The sequence below is a fragment of the Eutrema salsugineum genome, unplaced genomic scaffold (assembly GCF_000478725.1).
Source record: "Eutrema salsugineum unplaced genomic scaffold, Eutsalg1_0 scaffold_21, whole genome shotgun sequence".
Taxonomy (NCBI): Eukaryota; Viridiplantae; Streptophyta; class Magnoliopsida; order Brassicales; family Brassicaceae; genus Eutrema; species Eutrema salsugineum.
The window spans coordinates 1042163-1053510 of NW_006256821.1; the positions used below are offsets into that span (position 1 = coordinate 1042163).

Here is an 11348-nt window from a genome sequence, read left to right on the forward strand (position 1 = left end):
TGAATAGACCACCATTCGGCTTTTGCCACGGGAGGAATACCACGGGCTGTCCAGAGGAGCTTCCAGACCGTGGCAACAGGGGGTGGCAAGAGGAACAAGGCACAAAAACGAGCTCCAGCCCTCACTACAAGCACGTTCAGATCAGTGCAAGGAGCAGCATCAAAACTAGGACACCTCCAGTGATGTTTAGCCTCCTGAGATTCACAATTCCACTACTCCCTTCCATCAAAAACAAATCTGGTAACACTCCGAACTCCTTGTACATATGTATCTAGTTCTTTATTTCTCATTTTGCATCTTTCTTGCTTTTGCCTTTCACTCCTCTCTTATGCTTTTATAACACAAGGGACTGTGTTATTTAAGTGTGGGGGAGGGATTTCATGTTTACTAATCATGTTTATTTTGTTCTTATTTTCTTTTTTTGTATCTTGAGTCTCATTTGATCATGCATCTCATCTAAGTGCATATAAAAACCAAAACAAAAGAAAAAAATCAGAACATTTTTCACAAAAATGTTCATTCTAGTTGCATTTCACATTTTTAGGATTGAGTCTAGTTGCATCATATAGGTTGCATCTTGCAGGGAGTAATGATAGGTTTTCCTAGAGAGTACACCACTTTGAGGATTTTGATTAAATATGCTTGTGAAATGATATCTATGCTTGCAAGGCTTGAAATGATCTGAATCTGAGAAGCAAGTTTGAATTGAACTCAACTCTAATAAGTGAAAACCCTGACCTTGACTTGAAATTATCATTTGGTGCATTGTTTGAATAAACTTGTGGATACCAATACACATATTTGAGCTAGAATCCTGTTTTTACCATCCTCTTCCTTAGCTCAAATAGCTGAATCTGCATAATAGATCAGTTTTCCTCACCCTGAACCCATCCTTCTTTCAAGCCAATTGTTTGTGTGTGATTGAGAGGCCATCTTGGACCAAACTTAGCAGAAAGTGTTAGGTTTAGGGCGACAAGGGCAAATCTCATTGAGTGTCAAGTTCCATCATCAAAGAGCTGAGAGATTTGGCGAGAACTAAGTGTGGGGGAATACTTGCTGGTGAGTGGAAAAAGGAGAGATGAGTGGAAACAAAAGGAGATTGGTGAGAACTAGGGGATAGAAAAAGAAAAGAAATCAGTCTTGGAAGTTTTGAGTCAAAGAAAGTGAACTCTAGTGTTTTGGAAAGAAAGAGTCTAGCCTCTAAGTGAAAGAAAAAAAAAGAAAAGAAGCCAAAGAGCTCAAATGTTCTAAAAAAAGAAAAAAAAAGAGGCTAGAGGTTACAAAAGAAAGTGAAAAAGAGCTGTGTAAAGTTTGAACTCCAAGACTTATGTATGAAAAGGAAAAGAGAATCCCCTAGTGAGAGAAGAATGAGTATGAAAAGTAAGCAAGTGAGGAAACTTTGAGTAGAGTGTGGGGTGGGATGAGTCTTTGCCCTTGTATGCATAGGTTGCCTTTTACCTTTAGTATTCTGCCAAAGTTTGGCCATTCATAGAGAGATCCTTGTGCTGCATTGAACCCACTCAGGCATTAATGAGATCATTTTAGTCTCATAACCTCACCCTAGCCAAACTCTGTTTGTTTAAACAATGCATCATTTGATCCATTTGATAAAAAGCTTAATGAATGTTAAAGAGTTGAGGAATAAGGGAACTTGTGGAGATTACTGTTGAGTTGATACACCAAAGTATGGTTTTGCATTGCATATTGAGCATGAATTTGAATTCTCTTAGTGGTCACTTCTCTCAAAGGAAATATGAACTCCCATGCATTCAACCTCTCTCTCTCATTTGTTCTTGTTTGCTTGAGGACAAGCAAAGGACAAGTGTGGGGGAGTTGATATACTCACATTTTGTCATGTTTAGGATTGCATTTTTTTCCAAATATTGAGTCTCATGCATACATTTAGGCAGTTTTACATATATTTGTCTTTGCTTTTGTCTTTAGTTAGGAATTGCATTAGGTCCTAGAGAGTTTTGCACTTTTGGAGTGTTTACAGGTCATTTGGAGCTAATTGGGAGCAATTGGGACAAAAGCCATGGAGAGACCATCACCTTATATGCATCAGACTCGGACAAGTGTTATGGAGCCGACGATCCCTCAATTTTATCACCTGAGAAGGAGTGCGTTCCAGCCTCCGGAGTCTTCATAAAGAATCAAGCGCCTCGAGTCTAGTTTCCAGAACACTTTAGATCGTCCTATTTGGAGGTTTGAGCTGAAAGTTACGGCGATAAGAAGCAGTACATGTCTCGGAGCGGATAAAGGACCAAAGCAACGCGCATCAAAGAACCGGTGGAACGGAGCCCTTGCCGACGTCATCTGAACCTGAACCCTTCATCAAAGTTGGATATGATAGAGTTACGGTCCCAGAACAGGTCGAGTCATTGGATTTGGAGTCTTGAGATGAGAGTTAAGGAAGGCGAGAGACATACATATCAGCCAGACGTCTAAGAGTGGATAAGGTGCTAACTGTCATGATTTGACACGGTGATAATGCCACGGCCTGAGCTTGGCCGTGGCATAATATGACAACTCTCGGGATTTGACATGGTCTTGAAGCTCCTTTCCACTCCTCAGTGTAATGGCTTTAGCATATTCCTTGGGGTTGGGTTCAGGCTTTCCAGGTAGATGTCCTTGGTTCCTTGAGCTAGAGGCCTGGTTTTGCTTCAATTCCTTGATTTCCTGCAGCATGGCTGCATTCTTGCTTGCAAATATCTGTTGACTGATATACTCATATTTTGTCATGTTTAGGATTGCATTTTTGTCCAAATATTGAGTCTCATGCATACATTTAGGTACTTTTATATATATTTGTCTTTGCTTTTGTCTTTAGTTAGGAATTGCATTAGGTCCTAGAGTGTCCTGCATTTTTGGAGTGTTCTCAGGTCATTTGGAGACTTTTGGGAGCAACTTGGAGCTGGGATCATGGAGGAACCCTCACCTGTGTACAGCAACTTGGACAGATGGTTTGGTGCAGACAAAAGCGTCACTTTGATCGCGTGGGACGAAGGACTTGAAATGCGACTCAATCTCGGGGGTCTTCATCAAGAATCAAGAGGAATGAGTCTAGTTTCCGGAACACTTGCAATCAGACGATTTGGAGCCGTGAACTGGGAGATATTGCCATCAGAAGGAACACATGTCTGGGGGCCCGATCAGGTCTTACGTGATGCACCTCAAAGAACTGGTGAAACGGAGCCCTTGCCGACGTCATCTTGATATGTTCATAATTTGCATCATTTAGGTTGCATAAATCATTCCAAATCATGTTTTATTTCATGCATTTTAGGTCCTTAGGGTTTGTTTTAGAACTTAGGAGATGCATTAGGTCCCAATGAGTCTTTGCATGTTTTGAGTGTCTATCAGGTGAATATGGAGCTGAAAAGATGAATCCAGGAGGTGGAATGGTGAGCAAAGAGTGAAAAAGTGGAAAAATTGGGTATTGGGAGATTTTCGGCCATTCTCGCTGGCCAGGAAGGTTTCACCGGCCATTTTCATGTACCGCGGGAAGCTTTACCGGCCATTTCCATGTACCGCGAATGATGTGTATCGGCCAAAATCTCCGGGTGTGAACGAGTCTCAGAAATCGCCTGTCCGGGGAGCCTTCCAGTCCGATTCAGACGGCGGGTCCTTCATAGAAGTTGGAGAGCATTGGAGCACGGTCTCATAGCAAGTGGAATCGTGGAATTCGGACGCGTGAGCAGAGAGATAAGCTAGTCGGAAGGAACCCCTATCTCGTAGGTATTCCGGACCGAGCAGATCAGTTTTGAAGGATGCGAAGGACGGTGCACTTCCACTCCGATTCAGTTTCCGGGGCCTTCATGAGAATCAGAGACATTTTAGTCTTCTTTCCATAACATCCGAGATCAATCAATTCGGAGCTTTGAGCAGGAAGATACGGTCTCCGGAATGGACACATGTCTAGACGCCTCTCTCTGGTCGTGTAAATGCACTGCAAAGATGTGCCCTCCAGGAAGCCTTACACTTCCCAAGCTGCCTTCACCAAAGTTGGAGATAAATGAGTCCTCTGTCTTCTGCAACCGGAATTACTCAATTCGGACAGGTCTCCAGGAAGTTACACTCTCCGGAATGCGAGATGGTCCAGACAGCCCAGGATGACTAAGTTAAACATGCCGCGATCTCAATGCCACGGTCCACACTTGGCCGTGGCAACTTTTGTGCACCCTCGGCCAATGACACGATATAAATGCCACGGTGTGAGGCTTGACCGTGGCAAACACACACTTGGCTGAGAGGAACTTAGCAACCGTTCGGCGATTGACACGGCCTAAATGCCACGGTATGAGGCTTGGCCGTGGCAACATCTTGAAACCTTCGGCGATTGGCACGAGCTTAATGCCACGGTCTAGGATTTGACCGTGGCAAATGAACAAGTGGCTGGAGATAACTTCTACACAGTTTCGGCTTTTGACACGATCTCAATGCCTTGGTCTGAGACTTGGCCGTGGCAAGCATATACTTGGCTGGGAAGGTCTTCACATGCATGCGGGTTTTGGCACGGTCTGAATGCCACGGTCTGGGGGCTTGACCGTGGCAACCTTTACACATCTTCGGCGTTTGACACGGTTAACTTGCCACGAGTCCCAGATGAAGCTTGATCAGACCGTGACATCAAAAGGATCCAAGAACACAAGTAAAGACTTTGACACGGTCAGGAATGCCACGGTCACACCAAGGATGCACCAGACCGTGGCAAACCCTTCTTTGCCCATCAAGGCCGGGTCAGTACCCGGTTTGTTCCGGGTTGACCCGGTTCGCCCAAGCCTCCTTTATAAGGTTTTTAGACCTAATTTGTAGAGAGGACTGAATCTACTTTTAAGTCTTCTTTCCCCTTTGGTGAAAAACCCACTGAATACACTTTGTTTTAGAGAGTTTAAAATCGATTTGCAGTTTCTTTCCTTCTTGTTCATCATTTCTTATCATCAAAATCAACTTCTAATCATGATTAACAACACATCTTGCAAAAGATCTAATGTGTTGATCATGATTAGTGAGTAGTTACCTTAATGAGGTTCTAGATGTGTAGGTTAGGGTGCTAAAGTGTTAGATTAGGAGTGCTTAGGGCTAGATTCATTGGTTCATTTCTCTAAACAACTGTTCTCTATGCTAGATCCTTGATAATCACTTGAGATCTAGATTCTGGGAATTTCATGCACCAAAAGTGTTTGATGAAATTCCTGAAAGAGTTGTGTTAGAGGTTTAAGTAATTTTTCATCATGGGAATGATTTGTTAAATGCTTGAATGATCATTGAGAACTGTTTATTAATGCATATTGATTCATATTTCACAAATGGGAATTTGGTTTGAAAATGGATTAGTATAGGGGTTAATACCTTCATGAGAGGATTAACCTAGATTAGAGTTCTTAATCACTTGAATCATGTCTCATCATTGTCATTAGCATTTCTAGTTTAACACTAAAGCACCCTAACCATCTATCATGTCTAGAATCTCATGCCTCCATCATATCATATTCACACCATTTGTCATTGTCATTTGTCTTTAAACCTGTTTAAGTTGTTAGTTGTCATTAGTTAACCAAAATCACTCTTGTTTGCTTGAATTAAGAACTTGATCACATAGTTTAGTGTCTATCACCACATTCTTGGATTGATTAACCTCTTTGTGCTACTTTGACAAGGGGATTGATAGCCCTGAGACCCTAAAAAAGTCTTGTCTATCACATCTGAACCCGAACCCTTCATCAAAGTTGGAGATGATAGAGTCACGGTCCCAGAACAGGTCGAATCATTGGATTTGGAGTCGTGAGATGACAGTTAAGGAAGGCGAGAGACATACATATCAGCCAGACGTCTAAGAGTGGATAAGGTGCTAAGTGTCATGATTTGACACGGTGATAATGCCACGGCCTGAGCTTGGCCGTGGCATAATATGACAACTCTCGGGATTTGACATGGTCTTGAAGCACGGCCTTCGACCTGACCACGACAAGCAATGAAGATCTTTGACACGCCCATAATGTCATGGTCGGGATTTGACATGGTCTTGAAGCACGGCCTGATGTTTGGCCGTGGCAATCACCGAATCATCAAGACCTTGCCACGCCCAACATGACACGGTCCAGATCAAGAACGTGGCAATCCAAGAAGTTCATCACCCAAACCCAGGAAAGAAGAGACACGCCCACTAGACATGGTGTAAATCAAGTCATGGCAACCTTGATCATGAAGAATCTGTCCAAGAATCTGTTCAAGAATCATCTGACCGTGGCAAACCACACCACTATCCATCAAAGCTGGGTCAGGATCCAATTTGTCCTGGGCTGACCCGGTCCATTAGCACTTAGTATATATAGCTTTTTGGAAAAAAACCCTAAGGATTATCTTCTATCTTAGTTTCTCTCTAATTTTCTTTCCTTTTTAGTGTAAAAACGTTTTTGATTAAGAGATATCTGAAGGGATTTGATCATTCCAAACCTGTTCCTTATCATCTCATCATCTCATTTCTTCTTCTAATCATGATTAACATCATCTCTTGAAAAAGTTAGATGTGTTCTTCATGATTAGTGAGTAGTCATCTTTTAAGCTTCTAGGTGTATAGATTAGGATGCTTAGATGTTTGATTTATGATGTTTAGGGACTAGATTCTCATTTCATTTCCTTGATTCATATTTCACAAATGATGATTTGGTTTGAAAGTGGATTAGTGTAGAGATTAATGCCTTCATGAGAGGATTAGTCTAGATTATAGTTCTAAGTTGAAATGTTTGAGATCATGTGATTGCTTGCTATGTCTTTCTGTGTAAGATTCAGTCTTCTTGGTTGAGAGATTGTTTGGTCACTTATTAGGCTTGATGCATTATGCTTGTTGATTGCTTGATTATATCTAATGGTTGTTAGACTTGATTAAGTGATTAGCAAAGGGATTATTGTCATGGGAATGAATTAATCTGCTTTTGAAGTCTAGACTAAAGAGTAACTTGCATTGCATTATTGTTCTTAGCATCATGAATTGATATCTACAGCACCCTAATCAATGATCACATCTAGAGGTTTAGCTTTTATCATTTGCTTAATCATCATCACTTTGTTTTGTTTGCTTGCTTTGTTTAGTTCATTCATCATAGCTTGCTTGTTTCTTGCTTTATGCTTTCTTGTTACTTTGTTCACACCAAAACTCATCTTTGATCACTTGACTTAAGAGCTTATCACATAAACTAGTGCCTAACTACCACACATATGGATTGACACCCCTTATACTACTTTGACAACGGGATTGATAACCCCTCTTAAGGCCTTAAAAACCTTTAGTTATCAATTGGCGCCGTTGCCATATTGTGTGGGCATTGTTAGCATTAGTTTCTGATATAGTTTTTGAGATCAAGTTTCTTTTGTTTTACTGATCACCTTTCAAGTTCTGTCTTTGTTTTCAGGTTTATGATCACAAGAAGCCAAGCAAGAAGACAAAGAGAAAGAGCTGTTCACTTGGAAAGGTTAGGAATGGATCAGCAAGTTGGGAATGAGCATCAGGCTCAAGAAGCTGATCGCGGTCAAAGAGCTGGTAATGGTATTGGAATTCAAGCTCAACAGGCTCAGGTCAATCAGAGACACGCTCATGGTAACCAGAACCAAGACCTACCTCAAGTTAACCAGCCACAACCCTTACCCAACCCACCTATACGTCATCAGCCTCAACCAGATTTTGTTGGTGAGAATGACCGAGCTTATGCACACCAGTATGGAGCAGGAATCAGGCCACCTCCTGTCCAAAACAAAAACTTTGAGGTGAAGGCCTCTTTGATCAATATGGTTCAGAATCAGAAGTTCCATGGCTTACCTATGGAGGATCCCTTGGAGCATTTGGATCAGTTTGACAGAGTTTGTGATCTCACTAACATTAATGGTGTATCTGAAGACAGCTTCAAATTGATTTTGTTCCCATTCAGCCTTGGAGATAAGGAATATCAGTGGGAAAAGAACCTCCCAAGAGAATCCATCCACACATGGGAGCAATGCAAGATTGCCTTTCTATACAAGTTCTTCTCAAGCTCAAGGACTGCAAAGCTAAGGAACCAGATTTCCAGCTTCACTCAACATTCTAATGAGACCTTTGGAGAAGCTTTGGACAGGTTTAGAAGCTACACAAACAAGTGTCCACATCATGGCTTTTCAGAAGCCTCTCTCCTTTGCACTTTGTATAGAGGAGCTGTTCCTAATATCAGGATTCAGTTGGACACAGCATCAAATGGAAATTTCTTGGCAAAAGAAATCAATGCAGCTATGGAACTTGTTGAAAACTTAGCCATGAGCCAAGACACTTATGGGGAAGATTATGATATAAGCTATAGAGGAGAAGATTCTGGTAGACACCAAGGGCTGGTTGAGAAGATCAAAGTGCTGAATATCAAGCTTGACAAAGCCCTAGCTGCCACTCAAAAGCCTATAAACTATGTGAGTGAGGAGAAGAGATGCTTCACAAATACAAATGAAGAGGGTCTCACTCAAGAGGAGTTGCACTTCATTGAGAATCAAAACAAGTTCAATGGTTACAACAACGTCAACAAACACCAGAACTTGTCCTAATAGGAGCAACAATGTGGCCAACCCCCAAGACCAAATATACACTCCTCAAAGCTTTGTCCAACAGAATCAGTACCAAGGTAACTCCCAAGGTCAACAGGGTTTTCAGCAACCAACTGTTCAGAATCAAGGGAATAGCTTCACAAATCAAGTCAGCCTACAGCCAAAGGCTCCTCCTCCTGGTTTTGCCCCACCACCTGTTCAACAAAGTCCTGATTTAAATGTTGTTCTCCAACAGCTCTTAATAGGACAACAAAAGATGGTATCCGACCTGGAGACACTAGGAGCTGAAATAAAGGCTATTAAAAAGAACAAGGGCATCTGCACTTTTGAACCACAAGTATCTCTTCCTGGTAAAGCTCTTCAAAACTCAAAAGATTACTGCAATGCCATCTACTCCAATGATGACCACTCAGCTGCTGTGCAAGAGATAAAAGACCTTTTCTATGGTCAAGTCTCTAGTGAACCTGCACAAACTCATGTGGATGAGAATGCCATTATAGAGGATTTCATGGGCTTCTTACATGAACTCAATGAGGACATTGAGAATGAAAGTGTGGGGGCAGCCGGTTCAGTTTTTTCTGTTCAGCAAGGGAATGATTCAGTGTCTATTGAAACAAAGGAGCTGCCAACTGGTCAAGCAAAGCCAACAGATAGTGCCTCCACCTCTGAATCAACTCAGATGAAGCCCACCTCCCTCCCAAAACTAGGCAACCCAGGGAAGTTCACCATCTCTTGCACTCTTGGCAACTTTAAAGTGGAGAATGCTTTGTGTGATTTAGGCTCAAGTGTTAGTATAATGTCTAAGGACATGATGGAGAAGCTAAAGGTCAAGTCTATAACTTCATACCCTTCTTCTATCACCTTTGGAGATTCCTACTCCAAGAAACCATATGGGGTTTTGGAAAATTATCCACTACAGGTTGGTGAATGCATAATTCCCACTGATTTTGTCATCATGAAGATGAAGAAGACCAAAGAGCTCCCCTTATTGCTTGGAACTTCATTTCTCAACACCACTGGTGCTATGATTGACTTTGATACTCAAAGAGTGGTGCTTTCAAAAGTGGATAAGGATGTCTTTTACCCTGTTACACCTCCTTTGGCTGAATTTTGTGGATCAGTTGTTCAAGAGATAGAACCCCCTAAGGTACTTGAGATGAAGTATGTGGGCACTGCTGGAATTCTAGGTGGATCCCAATCTCTCTCAGCTGTGGAAATGGAAAAAGAACCTCACACCAACTCTGTTTACAAGGATGGGACTGAACATCCATTGATCAGGGAAGAAGACATCTTGCTCTCATGGTCTCCTACACTTGATGATCTAAAGATGATGAACACAAAGAGTGATGGCTCAGCATCAAAAGATAAGAGCATAGAACCTGATCTTTCTTCTCAAGACTTTGATCTCACTCCTTGGGTTGATGATGATGGATCTCTGAAATATAAGCTGGATTGCAATGGGAAGCCAGGTCTGTTTGCTGAAGTGAGGGCATGTCTCACAAAGGCCATCTTTGATAAAGACCCAGATGGTATTCAAGAGCTGGTGGACAAAGGTCTCAAGATGGGATCTCGTGGACAAGGGTCCAATGGTTCCAAAAAGCAGCAACACAACTCAGCTTTCTTGCTCAGGACCATTGAAGTGCTGAAAAGGATCAGTACTCCACCTCACCCCAACTAAGAACAGATTTTGCAAAGTCAAACTTAGTGACTTTAAACAAAGTGCTCTTGGGAGACATCCCAAGCTTAGCCTTTGTAAATATACTTTTTAATGCTTTCTTTTGGTGTTTTTAGGATGTTTTGATGTGTCTTGTGGAGTGTGTTCAGGTAACAGATGACCTGGTGTTCTTTGGCCTCAAGGAATGAAGGACAAGATGCAAGGAAATGCAAAATTTGGCTAAGTTCAGAGTTTGCCACGACCATGAATCACTGCTTGAACAAGGCGTGGCATGAGGCTTTTTCTTGGATGCCAACCTTCGGTGATTGCCATGGGGAGATTGCCATTCCCAGAATTGAAGCGTGGCAAGTTGAATTTTGAATAGACCACCATTCGGCTTTTGCCACGAGAAGAATGCCACGGGTAGATTCAAGGCGTGGCAACATGTTTTGAGGCAGCAGAACCTTGGCTTTTGCCATGGTCTCTTTGCCACGGTCACATCCAAGCCGTGGCAATGTGTGATATATCATGGTTTTTATGGTTTTTAACCATGGTATATGTCTTATTTATAGAGTCTTTTTAGTGTTTTTCGAGTCTTTTGGAGTCTTTTCAGGTCATAGGTACGTTTGGAGCTTAACTGGAGACTTTGGAGCACCTTGGAGCTTAATCAGGATCAAATTCGTCAAGTATGGATTTTGTGCTTTAGTGACGCTGGACACCATGGAGAGTGACGCGCGACACTTGTTAGAGAAATAAGGAAAAGGCGATTTTGTTTCCTATTTGAAGGAGTTGGGCCCAAACGTTTTCAAGGAAGCCCAAAACGTGTCTTAGAGATATATATAGGATTTTTATTCCCTTTTTACGTTAACCTTAGATTTTCTTAGAGAGAGTTTTTGTTTTTGAGAGTTTTTGGGGAGACAAGTCTGAAACTCTGTTCCGGAGAGAGAAGATTTCGAACCCCTGTTTATTAATCTATTTACTGCTTACTGCAAGTTATTCAATCATGCTTATTGCTTCAATCTCCATGTCTGAGTAGTTTGCTTGTTAGGTTTAGGGTTCTCATAAAGGATTTCATTGGATGTTAGATTGATTGGTTAGTTAGGGTTCATAATCTATTTAGTTCTTCACCATA

General features: G+C 41.8%; 1 non-coding gene across 1 annotated transcript; it reads right to left on the reverse strand.

The window, feature by feature from the left end:
• Positions 1–8040: 8040 nt before the first annotated feature.
• On the reverse strand, positions 8041–8147 carry LOC112086326. Its single transcript, XR_002899448.1, has one exon. It is a non-coding gene; the product is annotated as a small nucleolar RNA R71 (small nucleolar RNA).
• Between the last annotated feature and the right edge of the window lie 3201 nt (positions 8148–11348).